At 49.3% G+C, this 15023-nt stretch overlaps 1 long non-coding RNA gene across 1 annotated transcript in view; it reads left to right on the top strand.

The window, feature by feature from the left end:
* The window catches only part of LOC105882751 (uncharacterized), a 237734-nt gene that overhangs the window by 141270 nt on the left and 81441 nt on the right, over positions 1–15023 (top strand). Inside the window, exons 5-6 of the long non-coding RNA XR_012920150.1 lie at positions 647–755; positions 2136–2308. This is a non-coding gene — a long non-coding RNA (uncharacterized LOC105882751). The remainder of the gene's footprint in view (positions 1–646; positions 756–2135; positions 2309–15023) is intronic.

The raw sequence follows: 15023 nt of genomic DNA, 5'->3' as shown, positions 1-15023 counted from the left end.
GAGAATAAATTTTTGTGGATTTAAGCTATCTTGTTCGTGGCCATTTGTAGGGTAGCCCTAGAAACTAATACATGAGGGAGTTTCAGCCTGCCATGAGGTGATGGCTTTCCTGGACTCTATTTAGGGCCTGACATTGCATGTTTGTAAGTGAACTTTGCTACTTGCCTCCCTGATATGATTGGGCTTTCTCTCTTTCATTCATTCATTGTTATTAGGCACTTATTATGTCATAGGATGTGTCATTAACTCTGCTGACATCTAGTAATCCAAGTCTCCAACCCATCGTTTGCATCCACCAGGTGGGAACCCCACCCTCTACCTACTTCTGCCCCCTTACCTTGATTTATGTCTTTGTCTCTGGCCTGAGGCCTTCCCTGACCTACCTAAAACCTACCTGTCCATCTCAGACTCTGGCCTTTTCTGAATGCTTCCGGGACCCCTCCTGGCCTCCCCACTCCCTGCTTTGAAGTCCTACAGCCATCTGTGAGGCTGGATACTGACCATCAACAGCTCGTGTCATCCTTGGGTTGGTATGTGGTCATTCAAACATTCCTGTTTGTTTCCTGTGAGCTAGCATGGTGCTGGACTTCAAAGGAGTCCACATTCCTCCCCAGCTGCCTCTTCATGTGCATTCTCTGTGTTCCAGGCTTCCCCGATCCCTTCCTGGGACAGCACGCTGGGAAGGAGAGTTGTATCCATGCCAACGAATGATTGCTGAGTGGATGGATACAGCTATTTTCACCCCCAATGTAAAGGTGGGAAAGTGAGACTCAGAAATGAGAAAGTTGCCTAAAAGGTCACACAGTTCACCGGTGCAAGGGCTGGGATTGCACCCCTGACCTTGCTGGCGTAGGGGCTGCCGTTTGCCCAGGATGAAAGCCCTTCATGGGAGGACTGGGCAGGAGCAGCGCTGTGCATCCAGGGAGGAGGAGAGTCTTCCTTGCAGTGGTGCCAGGGGTGATGGGACAGATTGGAAGGGGCTTCCCAGAGAAGGAAACACGAGAGCAGCGCTCTGAGGCCTATGGCCTGCAGGACCGGCTCTTTCTACCTATAGTCACCATGTTCAAGCTCCCTGTGGCCCTTGGAACAATAGGGAAAGTCCTGACCTGTCAGCAGGAATTATGCACCCAGGTGTCTGGCGTACTCACCTTTCCTGCTGTGTCTGACACCCTCTTCTCCTCTCTTTGCCTTCCCAGCCCCTCAGAGGACTCGGGTTTCAAGCACAAGCCCTGGCATCTTGTCTGAGCTCACAGGCCTCCGGACCTGCCGTGGCCTGCCCGTTTCTAGCGATCAGCCCCCAACCCTCTGTCACAGCCTAGCAGGGCCCCAGGAGGACTTAGGATTAGGGTTTAGACCCTGATTAGGAGCACCATAGAGTTCAATAAAGCCACCTAGGATGCTTCCCCAAACAAAAACAAACACCAAAAAATCAAAGTAAATAGAAACCTCAAAAAATTGGGAGTCACCAGAACCTTAAAGTCCAGGTGCTGTAGAGGGGGCAAAAGAAAAGAAAAAGGAGCCTGTTTTCACCTGACTAACTTATGTCATGCATACCCCATCTCATATCATCGTCATCAGAGTCATCTCAATCAGGGGCCAGCAAACTGACAGGCCGCTGTTCTTGTAAATAAAGTTTTATTGAACACAGCCACGCCCACTCATCTCTGTGTTGTCAGTGCTGCTCTGGCGCTGTAACGGCAGGGGCTGGCCCTGATAGAGGCCCAATGGCCTGCAAAACCTCAAACATGTCCTCTCCGGCTCTTAAAGAAAACATTTGCTGGCCCCACTCCACACTGCTCTTCTGACTTCCAGCTAGTTGGAGCTACTTTTTGTGGAGGACTAAATACTTTGCAGACGGTTTCTCATTTGCCCTGCCTAGCAGGCCTTCCAACAGTGGGCCTAAGAGGCAGCCGGCCCATGAGCAGCTGGCAGTCACCTCCAGATCTGCCTGGCCCCACAGGCTGCACCCCGAGCCCCCTGATGCATTGCCCTCTCCCCTGCCCAGCCTATGCAGGAGGCGGTCCAGGTCCACATTATTTAGGTTTTCACGAGTACATGATCCCTTTGGAGTTGATTGCGAGGGAGTTAGGTTTTAGGTGAGCTCTTGAGAGAACAGATGGTGTCTCTTCCTACAGAATATCTCCAGCCCCCTGCCCTGGGCTGGCATAGAGCAGGAGCCGAGTAACATTTTCTGAACAGCGAAGGGAGCAGCCCTCAAGCCAGGGGCACTGCGGCATAGCACGAGAGAGCCCAGCCTCGGAAACCTGCGCCACACCACGAGTTCCAGTCTGCTGTGACCTTGGACAAGGTAGCTGACCTCTTTGCGCCTCACTTGTCTCCTCTGTAAGATGTGCATGAGCATAGCATCAACCCCAAATGACTACTGTGAGGGTTACAGGAGTTGCGGTGGGTCGCGTGCGTGGAACATTCTTGGCACGTCCGTGGCCTGTATGACAGAAACAGGATGTTATTATTGAGGCCTGGAAGTTTGCTAAGGATTCTTTAGCAATAGAGAGAGGAAGGCAATGTGCTGGCCTTTGAATGATCTTGCAAACTGAGACTTCCAGGCAGTTGAGAGTGTTGAAGACGGCCCAGCAAGCGCCTCCTCTACTCAGTCCACCCCGCGCCCCCCCCCCCCCCCCGGAAAAGCCATTCTGAGACTTGTCCTGTTCCCTTCCCTGGGGCCGGGGAGATGCAGTGCATCCAGTCCTGGCCTCCCTGGGCACCTGCTCCTGGGGACCCCTAAAGACTCCCCAGCAGCTGCAGCCTGGGGGAAGTTCTGCCCCGGAGGCTCATGTCCATGTCTGGGCCATCAGTGCCATTGCCCATACTGGTCAGATGCTTCCCTGTGGCCTCGGCAGGGTGGGTCACTCCTGCTGGCCTGCTTCACTGCCTTGCAGGAAGTCACCAAGCTGAGGAGTGGCGCAGAGTCGGGGAACCCTTTGCCATCTGCCAGTCACTCAGAGAGTGCTCGATTGTTCCCAGTGGAGCTGTTGAACTGCGGCCTAAATAAAGGAAGGAAGACTCCTGCCTCCTGCTCTCTCGAGCCTGGTGATTTGGAGAAATAACTGGCTTGCCCAGCCCAGGGGCACAGTGGAAGCAGCGTTTAAACATAGCTGTGCCAGGGTCCCAGAGAACCTGATGTAATTGTGCTGGGAAGGACTGGGGCACTTCTTGAAGCTCCTGGGTGACCCTAATGCCCACCAGGGTTGAGCGGCATCTAGTTGCCTGTGTGTCTTCCCTTGCAACATATGTGCACACAGCACATGAAGACCTGGAAGACAGAGCATTCAGATGGGGGCACCTAGAAAATGAGAGTAATGGTGAAAGGCACCAGTGAGTGAGTGACCACACTCTTAGGAGGAAAGTTCTGAAATGTCCCCATTTTATGGATGTGAATACTGAGGTCATGGGAGTAAAACAACATGCCCGAAGGCACAGGGCTGGTAGTGCTGGAGCTAGGACTAGACTTAGGTCCCCTGTGACTCCAAAGTGCTGCCCGCCTCTCTTGGCTGCTCCTGCCTGGGATCGCAGTCCACCCTGGAAATCCTCCATGGGTCCTGCCCCATAGAAAACTGAAGTTCCTCATCACCTCCAGTATCGCATGTAGAAGCTCGTTCCAGCTGCAAAAGGACTTTCCACATTTAGGAAATTCAGTATTTCTTTCTAGGCTTCTCAGCAGCGTTTTATGTTTAGGAGGGTGGGCATTTAAATATACACAGGTCCAGGTTTTTCTCTTCCTCTTTGAATGCTGGGCGTAGTGAGGAGCAGGAAGAGGACTGAATCTCACCAAGCTGAGATGATCAGATACTGCCGGATGCGCTGTGGGTCTGGAAGGCTGGCGTTGCTAATACGTGACCCCATTGGCACCGACACTTTCCATTCTCTGATCAGAGATCATGTTTCTCTGACTTGACCTCTGAGTTTGATCATTTCTCATATCCTGAGTTCTGTCTCCAGTGCACCAGAGTTCTATCCTATTTCTTTTCTGTACCTTATTGACATTTTACCAATAAAATATCCTCATCATCATTGTTCTCCTTTATTGTACAAACAGCATTATGAGGCCAAAGAATGGAAATGGAGGAGAAAACAAAATCAATAACCACTCCCTCCGACTAATCAGATTGTTTTCAGATATCTGATATGGTTCTGTCTATACATAATCAGGGATTTTATGTGGGCATAGGTGTAGGGAACAGTTTGTAGTCCGTTTTTTATCTGACATTGCATCATAAACATTTTTCTACTTTAGTAAAGTGCCTTACAAATGATAATTTTTAAAGAGTGTATAATGGCTCATTGTGTTGATAAATCATATTCTAAACCAGTTTCCTGTTGTTGAAAGTTAAAGTTCCTAGTAGTTTGCTGTTATGCGTAAGAGTGCTGTGAGCATCTTTGTGCATATAACTTTCCTTGGAAAATCCTCTGGACACATTTTCAGCAGAAGGACTATTGAGTCAAAAGGCTCTGTTTTATGACTCCTGACCTATGTTGCCTAGTTACTTTCAAACAAGGCTGTTTATGCCACTGCTGTCAACATGTGGACATGCCAGTTTCACTACAACATCATCAACATCGGGTATTATTGGCTTAAAAAAATTGTAATTCAATAGGTGCAAAGTGTTGTTAGATTTATATATATAAGTGTGTGTGTGTGTGTGTATTATTCTTAGGCCAATTTTTTCTTTCATCTGTGTGTTTACCAACTCTCTTTGAGAATGCTGACTTTGGCTGCTCCTATAGCCAAGTTCATTGCTTTCCATGTGACGCCTTTGAGTTGAGCCAGTTGCAGTGCAGCCTTGACCTAAGATGAGTGAGCTTCAGAATTGAGCCTTTGTGTGAGATGCTGCGCAGCACACTGACAGAGTGCCAAGGCTGGGATTGCAACACCCCGTCCTCACATGGTGGAGCTCTGCATGAAGTCACTGACCTGGCCCTGTGGTCTTTATGACTTTAAACGTAACACTTGTCCCCCTAGATTTGTCTTATGAGCAAGGCAGGATTTTTTCTTTATAAAGCCTTGAGACACTGCTCCTTCAACTATTTTGGGGCTTCCTAGCTAGATAAACAAGGACAAGAAAAGTCCCTGTGTGTTCCTGTTGTCTCTTTATTTGTGGTGCTGTTGTATTTCTAGATAGCTTTCTCTGATTTTCTCTTGCTGCTTCACTCACCACATCCTGTGGGGTTGGGAGGCTTCTCTAGCACTGTTTGTCTCTGCCTGTCTGTCGTCGAGCGCTGAGAGTCCTCCCTGGCTCTCCGTCTGGAACCTTCCATCCCAGGAAGGCTGAGGCCAGGTGGGGGAAGGCAGGATGGATCTTAAAGAGCCTTGTGACTAAGGAAGAGTGGGGCTTACATGATTGGATTTGTAGAAATGCCTATGTTCAACTCAGGGGGAATAATAGGATGGGAATTGGAATTTCAATTCAGAGTTGCAGAATCTCAGCATTACAAGAAACCTCAGGGGTCATCTCTTCCATTCCTTCTCTGGAGCAGACTCTCTTTAAAGTGTTTCTGATGGTGGCATCGCTGTTGCTTATACCCCTCCCATGCTGGGGAATTTGTGGCTTGTTGAAAAAAATCATCCACCTACAGACTTAACTCCCTTAAAAAAAATAGAGTTCTAATTGCAAATATGTGGAGAAAATCCAGAGGGACCTGGAAAGGCCTTTATTACATAGATCTTGCTATGACACTCCATACAGTCAGTGTGCGTGCGAATCTGGCTCTGCCTTGGGTATGTTCTCTGAGTCTCATTTTGCCCATCTGTTGCTTGAGGACAATATAGTGGCCTTTCAGAATTAGTGACCATGTGACAAACCCCAGTCCCCAGCACTGAGGAGGCTGGAAATAAGTGTCTGTGATGATCTTTTCTTTGATGCTAGGGCTTCCTTTCTTTGCCTGTGCTGATTCTTTGGTTGACAGTTGACCTGTGGTCACTTGAGAGCATTTACCCTTGTGAGAAGTCTTTTTTTTCTGCTTTTTCTTCTTCTCTTCTTTTTGCCCGGGAGAAGTCACATAACTGCTTGGATAGGCCTATCTTTTGGGCAGACTCATGTGTTGTGACTTTGAATAAGACCCATCTGTCTTCTGGGAGGTGTGATTTCCTGACAAGGAGGGGACTAGTTCTCTTCCTCAATTCCTTACCTCTCTCAATCCTAGTGCTTGTTAAAGAGAGGTTCTTCTTCATGCCTCTAGAGGCCCTGGAGTGGCAGCTCTCCGGGGACCCTGGGCCTAGGCCCCTTGTCTAGACCAGCCCTGCTCTGCTCTGGATGTGGGTTTGGAGAGGACTGTCCCTTCTTAGAGAAGTGGGGGGTCACTCTCCCTCTGCCTGGGATTGGACTCTCCACTTGACATCCCTTCAGTTCTTGTCACCAGGCTGTAGGGGAGAACATGTGGACTTCCATCTGAGATGCCGAGCCCCCAGGCCTAGAGCACAAGAGTCTCATACTCCAGAGGGTTAGACCTTGGAGTGCATACCCAACAACCCGAGGCTTCACACTGCCTGTGCCTGAGACTCAGGGCCTCAGCTGCAGCTCCCCTCCTCCTGCCTCTGACCTGCTGTGTGAGTTTTGATGAGCATCTTGCTTTCTTGAGGCTTCATTTTTCCTGCTTTAGTCAAGTAAGGCGATAAACGCTTGAAGCATTCTTGTTTTCTTGAAGTGGTCAAACCCCTTTGACTACTGAAATCTTACGTGCAGGTCTTATACATATGACTGGTTAAGGGAAAGCTGCTTTGGTTAAAATGGGGTTACGGTTTTCTGTGGACCCCCCATCTCCATTGAGCCCCCTTCTGGAAACACTCTTCAACCCCTGGGAGTGTGGGGGACAGTTGGCAAGGGTGGCACTGGAGGGTTCTTACACAGGCCTGTGACCTGCGGTTGTATAATACCAGCATCCACTTCTGGAGTACTAACTGTGTGTCAGGCACTTGTGTAGGTCACTTACGGCGCCTACAGGCACCCTGGGAGGTCTGTGTCCTTATCCCCATATCGCAGATAAGGCCTGAGACTCAGGGAGGGCTGCTCTGCTCTGCATACCTGAGGTCACACAGGAAGGAAGTGGTGGAGCCTCCATTTCAGCTCAGGTAGCTTGGCAGCAAGGCCTGCCTGCTTCAACTCTGAGCTTTACTGCCTCCCTGCGACGTGTGACCGTCCCCCTGACACGCAGCATCTTTGCCTGGCTCTTTGAGTTGTCACCCCTGCCTGCCACCTCTGATGGCTCCAGCATTTAGCCTTTTAGGTACTGCCAGCTCAGGAATGTGCAATAATAGGGATATGTGTTTTCTAGAATATACTGTGCTACTTACTTAGCAAATAGCCTCTGTGATGCCACATGTTTCATAATTTGCCCAAATAAACTTTATTATCCCTTTCCCATTGCTGTCATCATTTTTCCTTGTTTGCATAAACCCTGGGCTCTTATTTATTCCCCTTTCCCACAGTACTCTCATCTGTTTTCCTACGCATCACCTTCAGAAATGAGGATGCTTAGTGGGTCCAGCTGGTGCCTGAATGAGGATAGCCTCCTGGGGGAAACAGAGTCTGGGGTCTGGGTTTCTCCAGATTGATTCTGTCCCTGAAGCTGCTTTCTCAGAATGAAAGCTCCAGGCACCTAAACCCCCACCTGCTTTAGGAGCACGGCAGATTAGGCATACAAAGCAATGTGGACAGCCCAGAGGATGGATTATTTAAGAAATCTTACATCAGTTCTGAAGCTTGGGTTACCAGCTTCGTCCAGCACCTTGGTTCCACTAGATTGATGGTTTCTTACCACTGTAGGATTAAGTCTCCAAATAGCAGTGGTATGTTCTGTGCCTGCCATCCACTGCTCTTCTGCACTGGTTGCAGGCACAGCCTAGCCCACGTTGGTAGTGATGGGTGTTATAGTTATGTTTCTCCATGCATTGTTGGGCTGCTCCAGTGATGGAGTGTCCCATTCACCTAGCATCTGATGAATAGAGTCAGGACTCAGTTTGCTAATGCTACTGTCTCATTTCTCTTGTCTTGTGCACCTTCTTCCATTCTCTCACTTCTTTCAAGCTACTGATCACAAGTTACCTCTTGTAGGAAGTTCTCCACGAGTAGCTTAGTTGTCATCTTCACTGTTAATGTCGCTTGAGTTTTGTGATAAACACTTTACATGAATTACATAATTTAACCCATACCAAATCATTATTGCCTTTTGTTTATTGTCTAGCAGCTTTATGCACAACTTCCTTTTGGAATCAAGTATGTGGGTCCATCCAGTCATCATGTAATCACCCAACACAAGTGCCGGGGTTAAAAAGATGAAGAAAATTAACTCAGTGACCTGGGACTCTTGTACACATTAAAACAACCATGAGTGTTTGCACACTGTTCACAGCTCTTACTCACTGATCATAGCTCTGAGCCTAGACTTCAGTATCCTTATCAGGAAAGTATTCCAAAGGAGCAGTTCCCATCTGGCATGACCTGTTTGCCAACCTGGTCTTAGACTCTTCATCCTGGCAGCACAAGGCTTGAGCATCAATCATAAGAACCTTCTGGGTGCAGGTCGGATTTCCTAGGAAGCAGCTGCTGAGAGGTAGGTAGACCAGTGAGAAGGATGTCTCTTATGGGGTTCCTTTGGGATTGACAGCTGTGAAACCGAAGGGGAAGAAATCAGGGTTGGACATAGGGAGAAGTCAAACTGTGACAATGTCCCAACAAAGATCAACCCTAGGAGAGGTTGAAAGCCCAGGAGCTAGAGAGTGACTCTTCAGAATTGTCCTGAACTGGAGTGAAGGTTGATCAGTCATTGTACGTAGGCTCCCCTGGAAGGATGCTCTACCTTGAACAAGGTAATTATATACAGCGAAGGTAGTCCCCCAAGGGGGCTGAGAGCTGAGGGTCTTCTTCCAGCACTTTCAGCAACTACTTTGGTTGATGGTTGAATGGATGAATATCTGCTGTGCTCACCATTTCATCCCTACAACCTAGTACATAACAGGCATCCAGTTTTGGGGGAATGAATTACATAAGCTTTATGCAAGCATTATGAGTAATTCACTCAGCACGTATTTACTATTTTAGAAATGATTTATTAAGCTCTTTTACATGCTGCTCTTATGGAGTTTACAATCTAGGGGTTTTGGGGTGGGCGGTGGTTCAACACTGGCTTCCTGGAAGAGGCAGCCTTCATACTGGGGGTGCGACTTCCTGAATGGTGGGCCCTGGGCCAGTGCTGGGCCCCGTGTTTCCTCGGCTCCCTAGAAGCTGGCTTACTGAGATGGAGAGTTGAATGGGTCTGGGATGTTTTCTCAGGGAGGGGACTCTCCGTTGCAGCCCACCTCTTGGTGCACCTGTCCACCGTGGGAAATCCCCTGCTTAACATTCACTGACGTTTGAGCTCCCTGTAGCCTGGAACTTCCCCAAGGGTCCCATTGGCTCAGCGACTTTACATCATTTGAGTACTTGAAGAATGGAGGGACCACTCCTTTGTGCTAAACGGAAAATATATATATTTCTCCTCTGTGAGTCACCAAAAACTACAGCCCAGCTTATATGCAATTACTTAGCTTCTTTTTTTCTGTATGTAAATGAACTATCATTCTAGTTCAGGAAGTAGAGTCTGCATAGGAAGGATGAGATGAAATCAGTGAATGTTGCATCTGAAAGAGACCTAGAGTTTGCTCAGTCCAACCCCCTTCCTTTGCAAGAGGCCAGGGTAGGGAAGGGACTGGCCAAGGCCATGGTCCCAGGGGCTTGGCAGAGATTCAGGGCATGCAGTCAGGTGCAGAGCATTTGCCGGCTGGCGCAGTTCACCGTTTCCCAGCCTGTTCCCCTCCCCACGGGGCGCCAGGAAGGTGCTGCACAGCCCGGCATGTGGTGGGTGGCTCTTATCTGCACGAGTCACCCAAGTGATCAGAAAGGCTTTTACGGAAAGCAAAGGCTTTGATGTTCTGGGTGACAAGACCCAAGCGTGCTGGCAGGAAGGGAGGTTTTTGGGGTTGGAGAAATGAAGACAATTTACCTTTGGGGTTGACTTAATAACTTAACACCCTTGCGGTGGGAGGGTGTTTGTGAGGGAAAATTGAATGTAAGTGTAGTGCGAAAAGGAAAGTTTGAGGTAGAAGGCAGGAGGGGAAATGCTTCTAATGGCTCAGGGAAAGCCTCCTAGTAAGGTGGACCTTCCAGAGTCTTCTTCCTCCCCACGCCCCCACCACATCTCCTGTTTCGATGATGAGGTTTGCATGACACGTTTACGGTCTACAAGGCATTTTCCCACGTATCACCTCCTGTCTGCTCACAACACAGTGCCACCAAAGGCTGTCTGACCCACACGTGCAGCTTTTGGAGGGAGCTTGGCTTGGAACCCAGGAGTTCCTACTCCTAAAGTGTAGGCTTTAGGAGTCCAGTTTCTGGAGCTAGACTTCCTCCCCTTCCCTGTCTGCCTCCCTCCGCTGTCGGGACCTTGGGCGCCGTTCCTGACCATTTTGTGGTTTCTTGAGCTGTAAAATGGGATAATAAGAGTCCCTACTCCCCTCGTGGGGTTGCTGTAGGGATGAGAGCACTCGCGCAGTTCCTAGCACGCATTGGAGGTGGGTGACTGTGTGTTAGGATTCCCCGAGGCTGGCTTTCCCGGCTTGCTCTGACAGCAGTTCTGCGGTCTCGGGGACATACGGCTGTCTCTTGGTGATCAGATCTTAACACTCCCAAGAATAACAGTGATCCTACGTATTCTGAGCCTTTAATCATTCGAGTCCCTTCACCCTGTGAAATCGGGAGGACGTGCAGTGAGTGACAGCTGTGTACCAGGAACTGAGCGTTATTCAGCACGGACTTACTCTCTGCTTCATACTCAGAGTGGGCTCACAGGTCACTGGGTTGACTTCTTTTTCCTTTTTTGTATTAAAAAATAAGAACGCAAAAACCTTTCTTGAATAAGTAACTCATCCACATAACACAAGATCAGAAAGGGAAAGTTTTTCAATGAAGCCCGCTACTCATCTGCGTCCCCAGACTCGTTTCTCCTCCTTGCTGACACGGTTGTTGCTGGTTATTGAACCTTCTTCCTGAGACAGCCTGTGCATTTTCTAAAAGATGATGTATGCCCATGAGTACCTCTGCACAAGGTGTGGAGCACCACTGTCTCCAGTGCTAGGGGCAGTACGATGGGAGTACTCAGGCCCTGGAGCCTCGAGTCTGGGGTCCCTGCAGGTTGCAGCTGCATTGAGACCTCAGCTTTACAGCGCGTGGGGCCTCGGCTTCAGAGGAAACTCTGGTCTTGGTGTTTGCTGCGGCTTTGGCCCGGAGCGCCTACCTCCCTTCTGCCTCCTGTTGAAGCAACCTGGGGTCAAATCCCAGCTCACCTGTGCGCCAGGATGCTGGATGGTCAGGATGCAGCGGACTTATTTCTCATTAGTGCTCCCATCCTGGCCCCAGGTCGTATGAATAGCAGTAGCCATCATTTTTCTTTCTTTTTCTCGGGCAGAGAAGGTGGTGGTTCAAATTAAATTTCGGTTTTATCCTTTGTAGTTTTCTACACAATAAATCATAACATTTGTAGATAAGGTGACATGGGTTTTGTGAGAAAGGCTTTTATGTTTTGCTTGCATGGATGGTTGATTCTCAGCTATTTAGGCTGGTTCTCCCCCTCCTGTTCTGTAGCTGCTGGACATCTTTCATTCTAATATGATTTCAAATTAGCAGAAAACAATTGCAAGGATGATGCTAAGAACTACTGTACACCCAGGTTCATCAGTCGGTAACTCACTCTCCATATCCCCCCCACTATTTTTTCTGACTCATTTGAGAGTAAGTTGCAGACATGTCCTTTTTATCCCTAAGTATTCAGTGTGTGTTTCCTAAGAGCAAATATATTCTCTTACGTAACTAAGCCTGTGTAATAATCAGACTCAGGAAATTTAGCTTTGCTACCATCGTATTATCTAATCCACAGGCCACATACAATTTCATCAGTTGTTCCAATAATTTCTTTTGGACTATTTTTTCCTGATTCCAGATCATCATTACATTCAGTGGTCTTGTCTCTTTAGCCTCCTTTAACCTGCAAGAGTTCGTTCCTGAGCCGTCCTTGACCTTGGCATTTTTGAGGAGTCCAGGCAAGTTGTTTTGTAGAAATGTCCCCTGGGTTAGATTGGGGCTTTTATTTCTGAAAGCTCATACTGTACCACTTGCTTTAATCCTGTAACCTTCAGTGGTCCCATATGGCTGGTGGTCACATCCACATTTGCAGCTGGGGAAACTAAGGCATAGAGAGTAGAAGTGACTTGTCCATGGTCACATTCTCAGGAAGTGACAGAGCTAGAATCTGAATCTAGGACTATCTGTCTTGAAACCTAATTTGCCTACCAGGCACTAGGAATAATGACAACAATTAGAGCCCAAGACTATGCACCTATTATGAGCCAGAGGTGGTGCAAAGCATTCCATATACACTGCAGGGCAGTCCCCATGCCAATCCAGAAGAAGCTGCTCTTTCTACCCCTGACTTACACATGAGACCAGAGAGGTTAGGTGGACTGCCCATGGTGACATAGCTTCTAACTGGCGGGGAACCAGCTCTGACCCAGGCAGCCCGTGTCCTGAGACTCTGTGTGTTGCTCTGTGCTTGGACCTGCTGGATTTCATAGAATCTGGGCAAACATGGGAGCCAGGCTTTGCTGACCCCGTGGGAGAGGCACAGCAGTATCTGTGTTTGTGTCCTTTTCTGGGCCTTCTCTATCCCAAAGCTGAGGCCTGTACCCAGGGGCTTCCTCAAGGAAGCAGGTCTTCCCTCTGCATCCACAGCTTCTGTAGGTGCCGTGGTCCACTCCGTGATCTGTTCGTCGTGGGCGGATGATGTTTTGGTGATTTCCAGGTCAGAAATCTGTGTGTGGTTGCTCATTTCACAGCTGGCTCACTCTCTCCTGCCAAAGAGCTAAGGGCCCCTGCCTGTGGAGTGGCTGGTCCTGGCTGGGTGGGCCATCTGCCCACCCATTTGGCCTCACTACCTGGGCAACATCCAGGTGGCATTCAAGGCCAGCTGTCCCGGATGATAAGGCTGCCTGGCTGGCAGTGGAACTGGTGATCATTCGATGCTGGGTGGTATGCCCAGTGCCTCTCCACCTTTCTAACAGAGACTTGCTTTACACGCAGGGCTGCCTCTCCTCATTCAGGTTACCCAGCCACTGTGTTTTCCACCTTCTGGTTGGAGAAAGATCACATGGCCTTGCCTCTTGGCCTGGAGAGAGGAGTAGATGATCTGAGTCCATGACTTGCTTGGAATTCTGCCGGCAGAGAAAAAGGGCAGATCCCAGAGCAGAACGACTATGAGACTCTGCCCCATCTCTGCCTCTTTCCTCCTATGGGGTCTCCAGGGGTCTGGGTCTCCCTGTCTCGGGCACTCAGGCTCCTCAGACATCAGAACACAGTTGTACGCCCCAACAGTGTGATCTTCCTCATTCCTGAGCAATATCAGGAATGTATTGTCAGCATCTATAGAAAGCCCAGGTCTTGCTTGGCCAGGGGCAGGGTGCCTTTGTCAGTCACAGAGCAGGTGAATGTCCTTCCTTGGGGACAGTGGGTCCTGAGAGGAGATGGCAGGAGGGTAGGGGAGCAGTCACCCAACTCTTCAGGGCTGGCTCCTGTTACACGTCTGACCTCTTTCTCCACTCCCTCCTCCTCTTCTTGAGGGTTGCCAGATTTCTGAGCAGGTTCCCTCCAGTGGCCAAGTGAGTCCTGTCGCCCTGTGCTGGGCCAGTCTCCTTTTCCCTGGCTCGTCTCTGTGGGTGGGAAGTGACCCTACTGCTGGGCAGGTTTGGTGTTTTGAGGCTGTGCTATGATCTTCTCGCTCTGCAACGGGCTCCGAGCACCCTGGCCAGCCCAGGCTCCTGATAGCTCCTGGGAGAAGCTTGGAAATTTTAGTTCCTTAATTTCCATGGAACATTGCTCTGTGTGTGTGTTTTAAAACATTAATTAAAAATACGAATCAGTTTGGCTGCCTCGGAAAGAGGTTCTGTTTTCTGCAGAAGCCCAAGTTCTGTGTTGTTTCTGCCTCTCCGCCCCACTCCCTCACAGGGAGGAGACGGAGCCAGCTTTCAAACCAGCGGGCTGGCCATGCATTTGCTGTTTGGGGTTGGGCAGCCTCTTTGGCTTCTCTGAGCTTTAGTTTCCACACCTGCAAGATGGGGAAGCCAGTTGTATGTGTCTCCTGGCCTCCTGGGGCCAATGTATGTGTTAGACGAAGAGAGGACAATCCTCAGTGATGTGACATCTATAGAGTGTGCTCTTAGCACTGTTGTTGCAATGAACTGCATTTCCCTGGGACCTTATATATAGAGCATCTCTTTGGTACTCCCTCCCATGTAATCCTGGCAGCACACCTGGGAGGTGAGTAATGTTCCAATCCACTCCTTCTTGCAGATGAGTATACTGAGTAGTGGGGGGTCAGAGCCAGGCTGGAGCTGAGGTTCTATGACTCAAGCCCCAGGCTGCAGTGCAATCTCATTGCCTCCATTTGTTCCCTTGGCCCTGTGTGCTGGGACCTCACACCAAGTCACTGTGGTGGGATAGGAATAGGGGAGACCTTTTATTTCCTTTCAGGAGGAAACTAAGAAGTGAAGTCTCCAGCGTTTGCCTAAATGGTGTTAATAATGGCTGACTTACCCAAGTGCTTATAATGTCCCGGGCCAAGTGCTAAGCTCTGCACAGGTTCTCGCCTAACACTAAGAACAAACCTCCATGACGAGAAACGGAGGCCTTATGGAGTTTATACATAAACTTGCTCAGGCTCCTGAAAGGACTTTCTAGGTAGCAGAACTGGGATACCAACACAGGCAGCCTGAGAAGAGCCCACCGGCAGCTGGGAGGCTGTGCTGCTGCCCTTTTTGGGTAGCCAAGTGATTGCATTTTGACAATAAGGCAAAGATGCTTTCCCAATCAAAAGGCCTGAGGAGCGTGGGAGGCTGCTCGCTGGGGAGCACAGAGGTGCTGAGGTGGCATCTTTCTGAGTGCACTGCTAGGCAAGGGGACTTTTCCGAGTGAGGGGGAATTCAC

This window comes from Microcebus murinus, chromosome 7 (genome assembly GCF_040939455.1).
Source record: "Microcebus murinus isolate Inina chromosome 7, M.murinus_Inina_mat1.0, whole genome shotgun sequence".
Taxonomy (NCBI): domain Eukaryota; kingdom Metazoa; phylum Chordata; class Mammalia; order Primates; family Cheirogaleidae; genus Microcebus; species Microcebus murinus.
Note: the sequence above shows the minus strand (reverse complement) of the source record. Positions and strands in the feature narration are given on the sequence as shown.